Source organism: Pan paniscus, chromosome 9, assembly GCF_029289425.2.
Source record: "Pan paniscus chromosome 9, NHGRI_mPanPan1-v2.0_pri, whole genome shotgun sequence".
Classification (NCBI taxonomy): domain Eukaryota; kingdom Metazoa; phylum Chordata; class Mammalia; order Primates; family Hominidae; genus Pan; species Pan paniscus.
The window spans coordinates 67,984,747-68,003,970 of record NC_073258.2 but is presented as its reverse complement, the minus strand read 5'-3'; the positions used below and the strand labels follow the sequence as shown (position 1 = coordinate 68,003,970).

The following is a 19,224-nucleotide window of genomic DNA, read 5'->3' as shown; positions in this document are numbered from 1 at the left end:
AGCATCTTGAAACAATGGCATTATAACAATGAAACTGAAATTCAGGGATTTGTACATCATGGTGTCAAGCTAATGACGTAATTCATCCTAAATTTCATCCTAGAAGTTTGTCCCTAAAGACATGGAGAAGGCTGGGTGCAGTGGCTCAAGTCTGTAATCCCAGCAATTTGGGAGGCTGAGGCAGGAGAATCACTTGAGCCCAGGAGTTTGAGACTGTCTCTTAAAAAAAAAAAAAAGAAAGAAAAGAAAAAGACACAAAGTTCAGAAAACAGAAAATAGAGGTGGTAAACACTTATTAAAAGGTTCAGAGAAATACAATTAAAACTTTTAACCATCTCATTAACTTGTAAATTAGCTTAAATATTTTAAGTAATTGAAATTCCCAATGCTAGCAAAGTACGGTGAAGTTGGTAACTTTGCTACAAATGTTAGCATTACAAGACACAACTTTTTTTGGGGGGTTGGAGTCTTGCTTTGATGCCCAGGTTGGAGTGCAGTGGTGTGATCTTGGCTCACTGCAACCTCCACCTCCCGGATTCAAGTGATTCCCTTGCCTCAGCCTCCCGAGTAGCTGGGACTACAGGCTATTTTTTTGTATTTTTAGTAGAGACGGGGTTTCACCATGTTAGCAGGCTGGTCTTGAACTCCTGACCTCAAGTGATCCACCCATGTCAGCCTCCCAAAGTGCTGGGATCACAGGTATGAGCCACCACGCCTGGCCAACACTTTTTACAAAGCAATTTCAGAGCCATAAAAATGTACACAGACTTTGATCAAGTTAATTCTATCTCATAAAATTAATCCTAAAATTTTCAATATAGTAAAGAGCTATATGCATTAAGATATTCATTCCAGTGATATTAATTAGCACTTATTGAGAACTGTGTATTCAGAATAACCACTGTGCTACATGCATTATACGTATTACTTCACTTAATCCTCAAAACAATTTTATGAGGTAGGTGCTTTCAAAAGATCAAAAACTTGTTCAAGAACACACAGTATAATCTCCTAGACACTAAACTATCCTGCTATTCATAATAATGGAGGAAAAAAAAGAATAAACCTAAATGTCTATTAATAGAAAAATGGCTAATTTATGATACATCTTGATGGATAATTTAGCCATTAAAATAATGACTAGAAGACTATGTCATAGCATGAAAAATGCTTATGTTAAGTAAAAAAAGACATAGGACAACATTATAGATATAGATATAGATATATAGATACATATAGATATAGATATATAGATATATATAGATATAGATATATAGATATAGATATATAGAAATAGTGATTACAACAGTATTAAAAAAAACATGATGGGCATGATTCTGGCTTAGTGTAGCCTCCACCTCTTGGAGCCAAACTATCCTTCTGTCCCAGGCTCCCAAGAAGCTGGGACACTACAGCTGCACACCACCATGCCCAGCTAATTTTTGTATTTTTTTGTAGAGACTGGGTCTTGCCATGCTGCCCAGGCTGGTCTTCTACTACCAGCGTCAAGTGGTCCTCCCGTCTTGGCCTCCCAAAGAGCTGGGATTACTAGCATAAGCCACTGTGCCTGGCCTAGAAAAAGCATTTCAGGAAATACAGCACTCATTCATAACAAACACGCTGGCAAATTAGGAATAGAAAATAATTTCCTAAACTTAACAGGAGCAGGTACAAAAACTATTGCAAATATACTTAATAATGGACTTTTTGTTCTTCTAAGAGATGGGGACTTGCTATGTTGACCAGGCTGGTCTCGAACTCTTGGCCTCAAATGATCCTCCAATCTTGACCTCCCAAAGTGCTGGGATTACAGGCATGAGCCACTGCTCCCGGCCAATGGTAGACTTTTAAATAACCCTTCCTTGTTTAATTTCCTTGTTTAAGGAAAGCAAGACAGATGCCTAATATTACCCCTGCTATTCTATTTAATACTAGTACTATTCTATTCAATACAATATGACAAGGAAAAGAAGTAAGCCATATGCCAGGCGTGATGGCTCATGCCTGTAGTTCCAGCACTTTGGGAGGCCGAAGCAGGCAGATCACTTGAGGTCAGGAGTTCAAGACCAGGCTGGCCAACATGGTAGAATCCCATCTCTACTAAAAATACACAAGTTACCCAGGCATGGTGGTGCATGCCTGTAGTCTCAGCTACTCAGGAGGCTGAGGTAAGAGAATCACTTGAACCCGGGAGGTGGAGGTTGCAGTGAGCCGAGATCACGCCACTGCACTCCAGCCTGGGTGACAGAGTGAGACTCTGTCTCAAAAAAAAAAAGAAGCCATATAAGGATTGAAAAGGAAAAGATGGAGTTGTCATAATTTAGAGATGCTTTGAGTGCCCATATAGAGGATCCAAAAGAATCCACAGATAAATTATCCAAATTAATAAGGGATGAATTCAGTAGGGTTGAAAAAAATGAATATCATTCATAATAGCAACAAAAACTATAAGACTATAGAAATAAATATAGCAAAAGATATCTAAGACCATTATGAAAAGAATTTTAAAGTGTTAACATAAAAGATCTAAATAGGAATGCCATCAGCAAGATGGCGGGATAGGAAGCCCCAGGCCCTCGTTTCCCCCACAGAAAAACCAACTCAACAGCAATATCAAATTATCTTTTGTGAGAACTCCAGAAGCCAGTTAAGAGGTTGCAGAACCATAAGTGAACTCAAAGCCAACAAGAGCCACATCTAAGCAAGACCTGGGCTAAAGGAGTACCCCCTCATCTGAGACATCCTAGCCTCATGGCAAAGGAAAAGAAGCTACCAGCAAAATACACATAGACTCTTAAAGCTTCTCCTGGAAGGCGACACATGTCACTTCCACTCACATTTCATTGGCCCTGGCAAGTTACATGACCCAGCCTTATACTCATAGGGCAAAAAATATAATTCTCCCAGGAGAAGAGCAGGCAATATTTTGAACAAATAATAACACCTGGCAAAATGGTCTCTAAAGTCAGGCAGACTTTGGCTTATAGCCATTTGCTCTTGGTTGAGCCCCTTATTCTCCCTTATAGTGCCTATCTCTTAAAAGTGTGACAACTAAAATTAAATAACATTTTTAAAAGAAAAATCTAAATAAATGACAAGATATATCATCTCACAAAAACAATGCTAAAAATGTTCATTGCCACCAACTTAATCTATAATTCCATTTAATAGCAATGAAAATCACAACAAGATTTTTTTGTGGAGCTTTTTTTTTTTTTTTTTTTTTTTGAGACAGAGTCTCACTCTGTCACCCAGGCAGGAGTGCAGTGGTGCGATCTCAGCTCACTGCAACCTCTGCCTCCTGGGTTCAAGTGAGTCTCTCACTTCAGCTTCCGGAGTAGCTGGGACTACAGGCGCCCGCCACCATGCCTGGCTAATTTTTGCATTTTGAGTAGAGACAGGGTTTCACCATGTTGGCCAGGCTGGTCACTAACTCCCACCTCCGGTAATCTGCCAGCCTTGGCCTCCCAAAGTGCTGGGATTACAGGCGTGAGCCACCATGTCCAGCCTGGAACTTAACTAATTATAAAACTCATAGCCAAGAGTAAAGGTTTTAAAAACCAAAGACAAGGTCAGGCGCGGTGACTCACGCCTGTAATCCCAGCACTTTGGGAGGCAAAGGCGGGCGGATCACGAGGTCAGGAGATCGAGACCATCCTGGCTAACACAGTGAAACCCTGTCTCTACTAAAAATACAAAAGAAACAAAAAAACAAAAAAATTAGCCAGGCGTGGTGGCGGGCGCCTGTAGTCCCAGTTACTCGGGAGGCTGAGATAGGAGAATGGCGTGAACCCAGGAGGCGGAGCTTGCAGTGAGCCGAGATTGTGCCACTGCACTCCAGCCTGGGTGACACAGCGAGACTTTGTCAAAAGCACAAAACAAAACAAAACAAAAAAACACCAAAGACGATTCTGAAAAAGAAAAACAAGGAGGAGAGATTTGCCCTATCATATAGCAAGATTTATTCTAAAGCTTTAGGAAATAAAACTCTACAATACTGGCCCAGGCACAGAGATAAAGACTAGATTACCCAGAAACAGACCCAAGCATATATAGAATCTTAGTATATGACAGAATAATAATATAAATTACTGGGTAAAGTACTATTCAATAATAAACTGAGTTGGGACAAGTAGCAATCTGTTTGGAAAAGGATTTAAATTAGATTCCTAACTTACATCATAAATAAAATAAAAATAAACTCCATTAAAGTCAGCTGGTTAGCAAAGCAAAACAAAAATAAACTCCAGATTCACTAGATGTAATAATAAATAGAAATTTAAAACTTTAGCACTATTAAAGAAATTATATAGGCTGGGCGTGGTGGCTCACACCTATAATCCCAGCACTTTAGGAGGCCAACGCGGGTGGATCACCTGAGGTCAGGAGTTTGAGACCAGCCTGGCCAACATGGTGTCTCTACTAAAAATACAAAAATTAGCTGGGCTTGGTGGTGGGGGCCTGTAATCCCAGCTACTCGGGAGGCTGAGGCAGGAGAATCGCTTTAACCTGGGAGGCAGAGGTTGCAGTGAGCTGAGATCACTCCACTGCACTCCAGCCTGAGCAACAGAGCGAGACTCTGTCTCAAAAAAAAGAAAAAAGAAATTACATAAAATGTCATTATGACTTTAGCGTAGAAAAGAACTGTCTCTAATCAATGATTGCAGCTTTCACTTTATAAAACTAGAAACAGAAGAGCAAGTAAGACCCCAAACGAGCAAAAGAAAGAATAAAAGATCAGAGTGTAAATGAATGAAATAGAACAACAGGAAGAACTTGGTTCTAGCCAGACTGATCAAGGAAAATAAAAGAGAAGATATAAATAACCAACACCAGGGAGTAAGAAAGAGGATATTGCTAGAGATTCTACAAACATTAGAAAGATAATAAGGAAAATTATGAACAATTTTATGTCAATAACCCAATAACTTAGATAAAATGGACAAATTCCTTGACACAAATTACCCATGCTTACTCAGGAAAAAAAAAAAGGCCAGGTGCAGTGGTACGTGCCTATAATCCCAGCACTTTAGGAGGCTGAGGCAAGAGGATCGCTTGAGCCCAGGAGTTCCAGACCAGCCTGGGCAACACAGTGAGACCCTGTCTCTACAAAAAATACAAACCAGGTGTGGTGGTGCAGGCCTATAGTCCTGAATCTGAGGCAAGAGGATCACTTGAGCCAGGGAGGTCAAAGCTGCAATGAGCTGAGATCGCCCCACCATACTCCAGCCTGGGCGACAGAGACAATGTCTCAAAAAGAGAGAGAGAGAGAGACTGTATAATTATTAAAGAAATTGAATTTGTAGTTAAAATATTTCCTAGGAAGGAAAAAATCAGGCCCAGATGGCTTCCTTGATGATTTGCACCAAATATTTAAGGAAGAAATTGTACCAAATATTTAAGGAAGAAATAATATCTTCTACAAACTGTTCTAGGCAATTGAAGAACAGAGAATATGTCCAAAGTCATTCTATGAGGCCAGTATTACTTGTACCAAAAAAAGACAAAGACATTACAAGAAAAGAAAATTACACATATCCTTTGTGAACATAGATGCAAAAATTATTAATAAAATTATGGCAAATCAAATCTAACAATACAGGCTGGAGTGCAGTGGCATGATCTCAGCTCACTGCAACCTCCACCTTCCAGGTTCAGCTGATTCTGCTGCCTTAGCCTTTGGAGTAGCTGGGAAGAAAGGCACGCACCACCACACCCAGCTAATTTTTGTATTTTTTCGTAGAGATGAGGTTTCGCCATGTTGGCGAGGCTGGTCTCGAATTCCTGACTTCAGATGATCTGCCCGCCTCAGCCTCCCAAAGTGCTGAGATTACAGACATGAGCCACGGTGCCCGGCCAAGATTTTTATTTTTTGAGATAGGGTCTTGCTCTGTCTCCGAGGCTGGAGTGCAGTGGCAAAATTATAGCTCACTGCACCCTCCAACTCCTGGTTTCAATCAATCCTTCTGCTTCAGCCTCCTGAGTAGCTAGGACTATAGGCATGCAGCACCATGCCCAACTAACTTTTAGAAATGTTTTGTAGATATGGGGCCTTGCTATGTTTCCCAGGCTAGTTTAGCAAGCTTGAAAAATATATAAACATCAATTGTATTTCAAATACTAGCAAGAAACAGTTGGAAAATGAAATTCTTAAAAAAATACCACTTACTGGCCGGGCCACATTTACAGTTAACTCTTCCACTTAAGTCTTGAACCCCTCAAAGTCATCCATAAGGGTTGGAATCAATTTCTTCCAAACTCCTGTTAATGTTGATGTTTTGACCTCCTCCTATGAATGACGAATGCTCTTAATGGCATCTAGAATGGTGACTCCTTTCCAGAAGGTTTTCAATTGACTCTACTCACTATCTATGGCAGCTATAGTCTTATAAAATGTATTTCCTAAATAATAAGCCTTTAAAGTTGAAATTACTTCTTGAACCATGAGCTGTTCATGGATGTTCTGGCAGTACATTTGACAGTCCCACACATCTGTCTCTTGCTTCAATAGTATTTGGATGGAACAAACCCAGGGACTCCCTCTCTTCCAGCCTCCAACTGCCCTCCACTGTCCTCTCCACTTGCAACCTCCAGGACCATCTTCTCGGCCATCTCCTGCTTCTGAGACCAGCCAACACTGTTTTTGTGGTTAGCTCCTTCTTGCCAACTAGAATCATCAGAATTATTTCATCGAGTTGGAGGCAGCTGTCAATCGCCTGGTCAATTTGTATCTGTAGGCCTCCTACATCTCTCTCATTCTGGGCTTCTATTTTGACCACAATGATGTGGCACTGGAAGGCACTGGCCACTTCTTCCACAAATTGGCTGAGAAGTGTAAGGGTGCAGAGGATCTCTTGAAGTTGCAAAGCCAGCATGGCAGCCACATTCTATTGCAGTAGAGACGGGGTTTCACCATGTTAGCCAGGATGGTCTCGATCTCCTGACCTCATGATCCGCCCGCCTTGGCCTTCCAAAGTGCTGGGATTACAGGCGTGAGCCACCACGCCCAGCCTCAAATTTAAATTTCTTAAAAAGAAATTGGAATGGCTGAGGATGGTGGCTCATGCCTGTAATCCCAGCACTTTGGGAGGCCGAGGTGGGAGGATTGCTTGAGCCTAAGAGTTCAAGACCAGCTTGGGCAACATAGCAAGACCTCATCTCTAAAAAAAAAAAAAAAGAAATCCAGAAGAAGTGCCATTTGGATAACCTCAACCTTTTCAGAAAAATAGAAGGTAAAGACATTTATTGAGTGTCAGGTAATTTGAAATATACACTATGAGAATTATATAAAAGAATAAACAAGATAAGAGTACTGAACAACCCCAAGAAGTTAGAAATTCTCCTTAAATTTATAGCGTACCCAACATTCACTTTTATGATTTACACAAGTAACACTTGGCAGCTTGGAAATAAGAATGAAAAAATAATAATAATGGTGATTACCCAAGCCTGGAGACTGAAAAGAAAGAAAAAGTAGAAAGTCAAGGCAGCAGGGGATTATACTATGCTAAGTGGCCAACGATGGGTAAGGAGGCCAGAAGGGGTGTCAGGAAAGAGAAGAGGGAAGTAAAGGGGAAGATGGAGTTTAAAAAACTTCAATTTCATATTACCACTGGTGTGTGTGCATTTGTTTTGAGATAGAGTCTGGCTCTGTCACCCAGGCTGGAGTGCAGTGGTGTGATCTCAGCTCACTGTAACCTCCACCTTCTGAGTTCAAGCCATTCTCCTGGGTCAGCCTCCCAAGTAGCTGGGATTACAGGCACCGGCCACCACACCTAGCTAATTTTTGTATTTTTAGTAGAGATGAGGGTTCACTATGTTGGCCAGGCTTGTCTCCAACTCCTGACCTCAGGTGATCCTCCCACCTCAGCCTCCCAAAGCGCTGGTATTACAGGCATGAGCCACCGTGCCTGGCCTCATTATGTTTTTGACTTGCATTTTTCCCTAATGACTAACGATGCTGAGCATCTATCTTTTCATGGGTTTACTGGCCATGTGTGTATCTTTTTAGGATAAATGTTGTCTTAGTCCACTCAAGCCGCCATAACAAGAGACCATAAACTAGGTAGCTTAAACAAGAGAAATTTATTTCTCACAATTCTGAAGGCTGGGAAGGCCAAGATCAAGGTGCCAGTTGATTTGGTTCCTGATGAGGGATCTCTTCCTGGCTTTCAGATAGCTGCCTTCTCATTGTGCCCTCACATGGCCTTTCCTTGGTGGATACAAGGGAGGGAGAGGGAAAAAGAGAATAATCTCTCTCTCCCTTCCTCTTCTTATAAAACTGCTAATCTCAGGCCAGCCGTGGTGGCTCACGCCTGTAATCCCAGCACTTTGGGAGGCCGAGGCGGGCGGATCACGAGGTCAGGAGTTTGAGACCATCCTGGCTAACACAGTGAAACCCCATTTCTACTAAAAATACAAAAAAAAAATTAGCCGGGCGTGGTGGTGGGCACCTGTAGTCCCAGCTACTCGGGAGGCTGAGGCAGGAGAATGGCATGAACCCGGGAGGTGGAGCTTGCAGTAAGCCAAGATTGCGCCACTGCACTCCAGCCTGGGCGACAGAGTGAGACTCTGTCTCAAAAAATAAAAATTAAAAAATAATAATAATAAATAAATAAATAAATAAAACTGCTAATCTCATGAAGGCCCAACCCTCATGATCTAATCTAACCCCACTTACCTCCCAAAGGCCCCATCTCCAAATACTATCACACTGGGGGTTGGGGCTTTACCATATGAATTTTGCTATTTGTCCTTTAATTGTTGTTGTATAAGTTCTATATGTACACTGGATACTAGACTTTTCTTATCTGTGGATTATTTATTCACCTTTTTTTTCTGAGTTTTGGAACTAGAGACCTTCATTTTCCAGCTTTTTTTTTTTTTAGGTATAATTGATCTTTTCACTTTCTTAGTATCATCTTTTGAAGCATAAGAGTTTTTAATATTGATTAAATCCAATTTCTCTACTTTTCCTTTCGTTGCTTGTGCTTTAAATGTCATATCCAAGAAAACATTGCCTAATCCAAGGTCATGAAGATTTAAACCTTTCTTTCTTTTCTAAGAGTTTTATAGTTTTAGTTCTTTGATCCATTTTGAGGTAATTTTTCTATGTGATGTCATCTGACCATTTTTCAGAATGTATTAAATGGCTAGCCATAAAGTCTACTCAAGAAAAAATACAATATCCCCTCTTCCCATTCCAGCCAAATTCCACTATACCACTATAGGGAGACAACTCTCCTTGTGTTCCCAGCTGAGAAGATGAAAGATGTGTGGTAACCCAGAAGGACAGAGTTGGAACAGTAAGTGCCCAGCTGATTACTCAAGGAGGAATTGTAACAGTTCAAGCATTTTAAGCCAGCCAGGTACAAGGCAGGTTAGCTCTCATGGGCTGCTGAATAAAAGCAGTTATGTACCACTCAGCCAGAGAATGAGCCAGCTCCCAGGATCTCTAATAATAAGAGCTATCCTTTTCCTCCTATTTTATCTATCCAAGTTCAAAAGGAAAAGGAATATGTCAGGGTTGGTAAAAACCACTTCTGTCCTTTCCATCCCCTTCTGTCACATCAAATCTTGAACATGTTCTCAATAGTGAAGTGCAATTAGATAAATGTAACAAGGAAAAGAGTAAAGAAATATTAAGGAAGCAAAAAAAACCCAAAAAACAAAAATCTGTTCTAGCGTGTCTTGATCTTCAGCCAACCTTTATAAAATCTTACCAAGCGTTAGGTAAATTTGGCAACAAGAGTCTGTTTAGAATGTATTAAAAGCTTAAAATTAAGTGTAGTCTCTCACAGTTTAATGGATAACCAGCAACCTATGAGTCTACAAATGTTTCCCTTCTTAGTATATGAGGCTAAGTCTCAGTTTTCTCATCTCTGAAACAGAGATGATGATAACACTTATGTCTGACTGCTCCTCAAGAATGAATGAGATCATGTCTACAAAATGAGCTCCCGGGGGAAAAAGCGTTAGATAAATTCTGAGCCTTAGAGTTGTTGATTTTGTAAGATATAAAATTATAATAGATTTGTATTCTTGAATACAAGAATCTCAGACTTAAAAAAAAAAACTTGATTACGTCAGACATTCAAGAGTTCACCATTGTGAGCTTCTTACTCAATGTTGAGCAAGTCTGGACCTGTCAATCTCTCTAACCCATGAAAAGCACCACTCCTCACTTTCTTTCCCAACAAATTAACAAAGAGGACAAAAGTAAACTTGAAAATAAACAGGCCGGGCATGGAGGCTCACACTTGTAATCCTTACACTTTGAGAGGCCAAGGTGGGAGGATCGCTTGAGCCCAGGAGTTTAAAACCAGCTTGGGCAACATGGCGAGATCTCATCTCTACAAAAAATAAAATAACTATCTGGGCATGGTGGTACACACCTGTGGTCCCAGTTACTCAGAAGGCTATAAATGGGAGGATCCCTTGAGCCCAAGAGGTCAAGGCTGCAATGAGCTGTGGTCATGCCACTGCACTTCAGCCTGGGAAACAGAGCAAGACCCTGCCTCCAAAAAACAAAACAATGAACAACAAAAAAGTCTCCCTGACACCAAAAGGGTAGCATATAGGGAAGAGGCAAAAACTGAACTATCATAGCCATGTAACCATATATCAACAGCAAAGCAGTCCTCCCTGTTTACAAGGGCTGGTATTCTTATCTAGTCTTATGAAGAAAAAAGAAGGCTGTAAATTTTATTTGGGAAAAACACTTGCACATCTTTTTAAAATAACTGGCCATACTGTATAAAGAGCTAAGTTATGTCAATAAACATGGAAATGAGAAGCTATTTTAAAAAGACAAAAATAAAAATAATATGAATAGAAGAAAGAGGAAAAAGCAGCAAAATAAAGACCTATAAATATGGATTTTTTTCATATTCCTCCATCCACTTTCCTTTCCTCACTTGAATAAGGACATAATAGGAAGCAGAGCTGAGCAAACAGGACAAACTGAAACAATCATGTTTCACTAACAGACATTTATGATAGAAATAGTTCTATATAAATGGATTAAGTATACACATAAATGAATATATAAATGGAATTATACCTAAGTAGATAAGTATTCAATGCAGACAGTAGCACACATTTAACATGATGTAGTGACAATTTTTTAAACACATAAGAACTTATCTATCTTAATGGGCATTATTCTGCAAAGTAGAGGGGATTATCCTCTTGAGAGAAGGCCTTAACTCTGGTCTGAAGTACTTAGACCTAATATAATAATAAATAAGGAATCATTAAGGGAAGAATGTAAGCTATGTTTAAATTAATAAGAATTTTATATTATAAAGGCAGAATTAACGAAAAATCAATTACATAATAAGGAAACAAAAAAGGAGAAACCCCACCCCACCATAAAAACCAAGATTTTTAACGCTGGAGAATTATGTCAATATCACTGAAAGGAATGCAGACATTACACAATAAGTTCATTTCAAGAAACTGAACCCCATGTTAGACATGTTACACAGGATATTTCAGAGGAACTCTCAAATGGAATAGTCTAATTGACATTCAAAGCTATTCCATTGGAGTTTAGGAGACATGTCAGTGATCAAGAGGGAGAAAAATAAGTCTCATCAGCATAGTTAATGTTAGTTAAAGTCTTGAAAGTAGAAAAGCTGTCTGAATTGAATGTAGAATAATGATGCAGAATAATGAAGGGAAGAAAAGCACACTGGTGACTGAACTTTGGGGAATATCCTCTGGGTTATAAGAGAAGCTCTTTCAACTTACAGCTCCATTACAGTACTAATCACACTGCATTTTATTTGCAGAGCTGCCTCTACTTCCTGTGACTTCTTTGTGGCAAGGTAGATGTTACAATAAAAGTTTACTGAATAAAAGTATAAATAGTTAGGGACCAGAGAAGAAAGGGGAAAAAAGAGAAAATAAACCAGTAGAGAAGGAGGTGAGTAGGGAGATTACAATGGTCATTGTTTATTAATCCAGCATAAATAAAATACCCAGAAATATGAGCCTATTTGGTACAGGAATTGATCTAAAGTATTCCAGATCCAGAGAAAAAAGTACCTTGATACAACCCTGGTAGAACAGATTGAAGAGTAAAGGAAACTAAAGCTGATAGTTCTTCAACAGTTCAGCTCCCCTAAAGAAGGGTCAGACCACTTGTTTTAGACACTGAGAGAAATCAGCCAAATAATGAAGAAAACAACAGAGTTAAACTGAATTTACAGACATATTAACTTTGTATATATACACAATTTTTTAGCATCTAGAAAACTGATGAGTAATGAATCCAGCTGCCAGAGACTCCCTGATGAAGCTAACTAAACAGTGTAAAGATCAGTAAATGGACCAATTTAAAGCAGTTTGCTATTAGCTTAATAGTGTCAGAAATTCTAAATAATAATAGTAAAAAAGGCATAATTAATGGTGCATAAACCAGGGAGCTAAGGGATTCCTGTCTTAGTCTTCACCAATTTCCTTTGTGAGGTTCACTGAGTAATTTTTGTTACTAATTAGTAAGAATAACTAGGCCAGGCACAGTGGCTTACGCCTGTAATCCCAGCACTTTGGGAGGCCGAGGCGGGTGGATCACCTGAGGTTAGGAGTTCGAGACAGGCCTGGCCAACATGGTGAAATCCCATCTCTACTAAAAGTATAAAAATTAGCTGGCCGTGGTGGCAGGCGCTTGTAATCCCAGCTACTTGGGAGGCTGAGGCAGGAGAATTTCTTGAACCTAGGAGGCAGAGGTTGCAGTGAGCCAAGATCACGCCACTGCACTCCAGCCTGGGTGACAAGAGTGAGACTCCATCTCAAAAACAAACAAACAAACAAAAAGAATAACTAGCATTATTGAGTGGAGGTTAATATTAAGAGCCCTAACAGCTGGAGAGAAGACTTAGGCTGCAGTTGGCTACTAAATGTGATTGAGCATGAGCAAATGATTCAATTTTAATTATGTACTTGATGTGCAGTACTTCCTCTTTGTAAGAAGAGTTAGCCACTCACACTTTATCACAATAAGGATTAAATGAAATTGCTTTGAGTTTTTAAAGTAACAGTTAAATTAAAACTAAGTCACCATGACAAAAATTGTCTAGAGTTTGTATTGGCATGAATATGTGGTTATTCCATAAATGATAACCCATAAATGATACTCCCTAAGAGTAACAATGATAATAAAACTATTCTCTTGTAGTTACACGGCTTTTCACTTTTTTCAAAGCACTTTCACAAATATTAGTCAAACAAGTAGCCTTATATATGATCTGACCACTCCTTGTACAAGCACATTAAGTGTGGGTTTATTTTGCAAGGAATGCTCCTATCTCCTCCCTAGTGCTAATAATATACTCCATTTATATAGCTTTTTTTTTTTAGAGACAAGATCTCACTCTGTCACCAAGGCTGTAGTGCAGTGGCGCAATCACAGCTCACTGCAGACTTGACCTCCTGGGCTCAAATGGATCTCCTGCCTCAGCCCCCTAGTAGCTGGGACCCCAGGCACGCCTAGCTGATTTTCACGTGCCTGGCTGATTTTGTATTTTTTGTAGAGATGGGGTTTCATCATGCTGCCCAAGGCTCGAGCAATCTGCCTACCTCAGTCTCCCACAGTGCTGGGATTTTAGTCAGAGCCACCATGCTTGGCCAGATTTTCACTTCTTCTTTTTTTTTTTTTTTTTTTTGGAGATGGAGTCTCGCATTGTCGCCCGAGCTGGAGTGCAGTGGCATGATCTCAGCTTACTGCAACCTCCGCCTCCCAGGTTCAAGCGATTCTCCTGCCTCAGCCTCCCAAGTAGCTGGGGTTACAGGTGCCCACTACCACCCCCAGCTAATTTTTTTTTTTTTTTTTTTTGTATTTTTAGTAGAGACAGGGTTTCACTATGTTGACCAGGCTGGTCTAAAACTCCTGACCTTGTGATCCGCCCGCCTAGGCCTCCCAAAGTGCTGGGATTACAGGCGTGAGCCACCGCGCCCGGCCGATTTTCACTTCTTTCAAAGCAATTTCACAGATATTAACTGGAGCAGGGCCACTAGGAATGATCTTTCCCTTCTCTGCATCAACCCAAAGATAATAATTCAAAAATGAACAAGGAAAAACTTATAAATAATTAGATGTTTTTGAGGCAGTCAGCCCATGATTCTTGAACTTGGATTCAGATCTCCCAAAAGTCTCAGAATCAGAGCAAACTCTTCAGGACAATAGCTGATATTCCCTTTTTTCTAGGCATAGGCTTAAAGAGGCAATAGAAAAATTAAGGTATCTTCACTAGGGGTATAAAGGGAGAAACCAAATCTGTCTTGTTCACTACTATAACTACCTTTAAGTGGAGCACAAGGCCTAATGCATAGTAAATGCTCAATAAATTATCATTGTGATTAATATTAAAGGGAGAACATTCTTACCAAATGCTCACAGAATGTTCTGGAGCTAAAATAAAAGTCTTGGCTGGGCAGGGTGGTTCACACTTGTAATCCCTACGTTTTGGGAGGCTGTTGCATGAGAGCTTGAGACCAACCAGGAGTTTGAGACCAGCCAGGGCAACAAAGTGAGATCCCATCTTTAGAAAAAATTTAAAAAGTAACTGGGCATGGAGGTGTGCACATGTGACCCTAGCTACTCAAGAGGCTGAGGCTGGAGGATGGCTCAAGTCCAGGAGCTTGGGGCTGCAGTGAGCCATGATCACACCATTGCACCCCAGTCTGGGTGACAGAGCAAGGCCCTGTCTCAAAAATAATAATAGGACAGGTGCAGTGGCTCATGCCTGTAATCCCAGCATTTTGGGAGGCCGAGGTGGGAGGACTGCTTGAGCCCAGGAGTTCAGGACCAGCCTGGGCAACATAGTGAGACCTCATCTCTAATAATAATAATAATAATAATAATGTTTAAAATCTCATTTTTTATTACTTTTCCTCCACAATTAGTTTTTAAATGTGCTCAAAATAAAACAAAACAAAAAACATTAATGTGCTCACACCAAGTAGAACCTAAACAAAATTAGGGTCACAGAGCAAAAGCCGAAGTCTGTAAAATATCCAAGGATACAGACAGTTGGAAGGTAGATTCAGAGGGCCAAGACAATTTACAAAGGAAAAGGGGAATACATCTGATCACTTCATTTAGCAACAAGCATTTTTAAGTCCTCATTCTTTTTTATTTTAAAAACAGTCTTACTCTGTCACCCAGGCTGGAGCACAGTGGCATGATCATAGCTCACTGCAGCCTCAAATGCCTAGGCACAGGCAATTCTGCCTCAGCCTCCTGAGTAGCTGGGACTACAGGTATGCCCCACCATGCCTGGCTAATTTTCTTTATTTGTAGAGATGGGGGTCTCAATATATTGCCCAGGCTAGTCTCTAACTACTGGGCTCAAGCGATCCTTCCATCTTGTCCTCCCGAAGTGCTGGTATTATAGGTGTGAGACACTTCAGCTGGCCTGTCTCCATTCTTCAACTAAAAATTACTTCAGAAAAGAAGTTTCAAAAGGTAGAATTGTTTCCTATATATTTGTGTCTTTAGAGTATTCATCTTGTAACTGAGTTGTAAAAATAGTTTGTTTTCTTTGATATGACCAAGATAAAGAAAGGTATTGGCCGGGCGCGGTGGCTCACGCCTGTAATCCCAGCACTTTGGCAGGCCGAGGCAGGCGGATCACGAGATCAGGAGTTCGAGGCCAGCCTGACCAACATGGTGAAACCGCGTTTCTACTAAAAATGCAAAAATTAGCTGGGCGTGGTGGTGCGCACCTGTAATCCCAGCTACTCAGGAGGTTGAGGCAGGAGAATCGCTTGAACCCAGGAGGCGGAAGGTTGCAGTGAACCAAGATCTCGCCACTGCTCTCTAGCCTGGGCGACAGAGCGAGACTCCGTCTCAAAGAAACAAACAAACAAAAAAGGGTACTCTGGGTACCTAGGCCTGGGTTGTCCTTTGCATCCGCACATGTTCGCAGTCCTCTCCGCCATGCTGCCACTCCTGCGCTGAGCGCCCCATATGCTGGGCTTCTGCGTCGCCGGCTTCCACACCGCCGGGGCCCGCCCCGCCTTTCCGGCAGCTCCTGCAGCCGGCGCCCCGGCTGTGCGCCCGGCCCTTCAGGCTGCTCAGTTTGCGCGCGGGTTCCGCGGCCGGGCCCCCTGCGGCCTCGCGGGCCCTGCACCTGCGGCTGTGGGTGTGGCGTGCGAAGGAGACAAAGCTTTGATTGATTTCCTGAGTGATGAAATTCAGGGGGAAAGGAAAATCCAGAAGCATAAAACCCTTCCTAAGATGTCTGGAGTTTGGGAGCTGGAACTGAATGGGACAGAAGCTAAATTAGTGCGGAAAGTTGCTGGGGGGAAAAAATCACTGTCACTTTCAATATTAACAACAGCATCCCACCAACATTTGATGGTGAGGAGGAACCCTCGCAAGGGCAGAAGGTTGAAGACCCTGAATTGATATCAACTCCCCATTTCGTGGTTGAAGTTATAAAGAATGATGGCAAGAAGGCCCTTGTGCTGGACTGTCATTATCCAGAGGATGAAGCTGGACAAGAAGAGGAGGCTGAGTGACATCTTCTCTATCAGGGAAGTTAGCTTTTGGTCCACCAGCGAGTTTGAATGGAAGGATACTAACTATACACTCAACACAGATTCCCTGGACTGGGCCTTATATGACCACCTAATGGATTTCCTTGCGGACCAAGGGGTGGACAACATTTTTGCAGATGAGTTGGTGGAGCTCAGCACAGCCCCGGAGCACCAGGCGTACATTACTTTTCTTGAAGACCTCAAAAGTTTTGTCAAGAGCCAGTAGAGCAGACAGACACTGAAAGCCATAGTTTTATGGCAGGCTTTGGCCAGCGAACAAATCCTACTATGAAGCTAGACATGTGCTTTGAAATGATTATCATCCTAATATCATGGGGAAAAAATACCAAATTTAAATTCTATGTTTTGCACCCTCATTTATTATCATTTTTTTCTTTTTTCCTTTTTATCTTTTTTTCTTTTTTTTTGAGACGGAGTCTCTCGCTCTGTCGCCCAGGCTGGAGTGCAGTGGCGCAATCTCGGCTCACTGCAAGCTCCGCCTCCCGGGTTCACCCCATTCTCCTGCCTCAGCCTCTGGAGTAGCTGGGACTACAGGCGCCCGCCACCACGCCCGGCTAATTTTTTGTATTTTTAGTAGAGATGGGGTTTCACCGTGTTAGCCAAGATGGTCTCGATCTCCTGACCTCGTGATCTGCCCACTTCAGCCTCCCAAAGTGCTGGGATTACAGGCGTGAGCCACCGCGCCCGGCCTATCGTTGTTTTCTATACAAATCTATTATTTCTAGATTTTTGTATAACATGATAGACAATAAAATGGGTTTATCTCCTCCAAAAAAAAAAAAAGGTGCTTTAAGTAATAATTGAGTTGCTATAAATTTGGGTATAAATTCAAATTTTAATTGATTTGCATTTTACAAAGCACGAAGAAAATTTGTCATTAAAAAAATGGTAATACATTTCATAAACATTTATTTTATAACATTATACCTTTCCAATGTAGCTTTTTGGTTGTTCCCTTTTTTTGTTTGTTTGTTTGTGACCAAGTCTTGCTGTCACCCAGGCTGGAGTGCAGTGGTGTGTGATCATGGCTTACTACAGCCTTTACCTCCCAGGCTCAAGCAATCTTCCCACCTCAGTCTCCTAAGTAGCTGGGAGTACAGGTGTGCACCACCTTCCCTGGCTAATTTTTTTTTTTTTTTTTTTTTAAAGATGGGGTCTCGTGATGGTGCTAGGCTGGTCTTGAACTCCAAAAAGTTCTACTGGATCAAGCAATCTGCCTGCCTTGGCCTCCTAAAGTGCTGGGATTACAGGCATGAGCCACTGTGCCTGGCCAGTTGTTGCCATTTTAATACACAGTATGTTTTCTTTTTTTTTTTTTTTGAGACAGAGTCTCTCACTCTGTCACCCAGGCTGGAGTGCAATGGTATGATCTTGGCTCACTGCAGCCTCTGCCTCCTGGGTTCAAGGGATTCTCCTGCCTCAGCCCCACCAAGTAGCTAGGACTATAGATAGGCATGCACCACCATGCCTGGCTAATTTTTGTATTTTTAGTAGAGATGGGGATTCACCATGTTGACCAGTCTTGAACTCCTGACCTAGGTAATCTGCCTGCCTTGGCCTCCCAAAGTGCTGGGATTACAGGCATGAGCCACTGGGCCTGGCTACAGTATATTTTCTTAAAGCAAGGACAGATATAAGCTTTTAAAAATCTATTAATATTCCAGATTTAGTCTGGGAAAGTTTATTTTAAAAAGTTATTTTGTAAAATTTGTAAATTAACAATTCATTAGGAAAAAATAGGCCAATGGATAATACTTATGTAGCAAACAACCATAAGAAATAAAAATGAAAGCGTAAGAGTTCTAAGGTCATTTTGGCTTCCTTAAAATAAATGTTATGGCCTTTGGCTTGTTGAGTATTCTTAAGTCCAAAAAAATAAAAAGAAATTCTGCCAGGCATGGTGGCTCACACCTGTAATCCAGCATTTTGGGAGGCCGAGGCAGGCAGATTGCCTGAGCTCAGAAGTTCGAGACCAGCATGGCAACACGGTGAAACCCCATCTCTACTAAGATACAAAAAATTAGCTGGGTGTGGCAGCATGCAACTGTAGTCCCAGCTACTCGGAAGGCTGAGGCAGGAGAATTGCTTGAACCCAGGAGGCAGAGGTTGCAGTGAGCCAAGATCGCACCACTGCACTCCAGCCTGGGTGACAGAGTGAGACTCCGTCTCAATAAATAAATAAATAAATTCTTAAAACTAAGGTCAGCAAAAACTCCTAAACCGTACCAACTCTGGCATATAATGTGGAAAACATTATTACTGCTAGCCAATCATTTACAGTAAAAGCATTCTCCACACATTATTTCTTTGAAGTAGATAGAAACAAATACCTACTAAATCTGGGAAAATTTTGCCTAAAGTTGTATACAGAGTATACAGAAAAGCTACAGTGATCTAGGTATCTTGTCAATTCCATACAGTTTTATATTAATAGATCATCTTTTAATCAGAAGCCAGATAAAATGTAGGATAAAGTACTGCATGAGACATACTTATGTTAAAAAAATTATTTATCTGAAATTCAAATTTAAGTGGGCATCCTGTATTTTTATTTATAAATCTGTCAGCTCTTTCTTTCATTATAAATTTGTTTCAGAAAATATCAAATTAATTGTCGGGAAGATATTCAGTCTCATGGAAGTTAGGTAATTCTTT

The 19,224-nt window shown here is 41.0% G+C and overlaps 1 protein-coding gene and 1 pseudogene across 14 annotated transcripts in view; one reads left to right on the top strand and one right to left on the bottom strand.

The window, feature by feature from the left end:
• The window catches only part of TOP6BL (TOP6B like initiator of meiotic double strand breaks), a 98,693-nt gene that overhangs the window by 65,084 nt on the left and 14,385 nt on the right, over positions 1 to 19,224 (bottom strand). The window lies entirely within an intron of this gene.
• Positions 1,303 to 19,215, top strand: LOC129393385 (complement component 1 Q subcomponent-binding protein, mitochondrial-like; annotated as a pseudogene).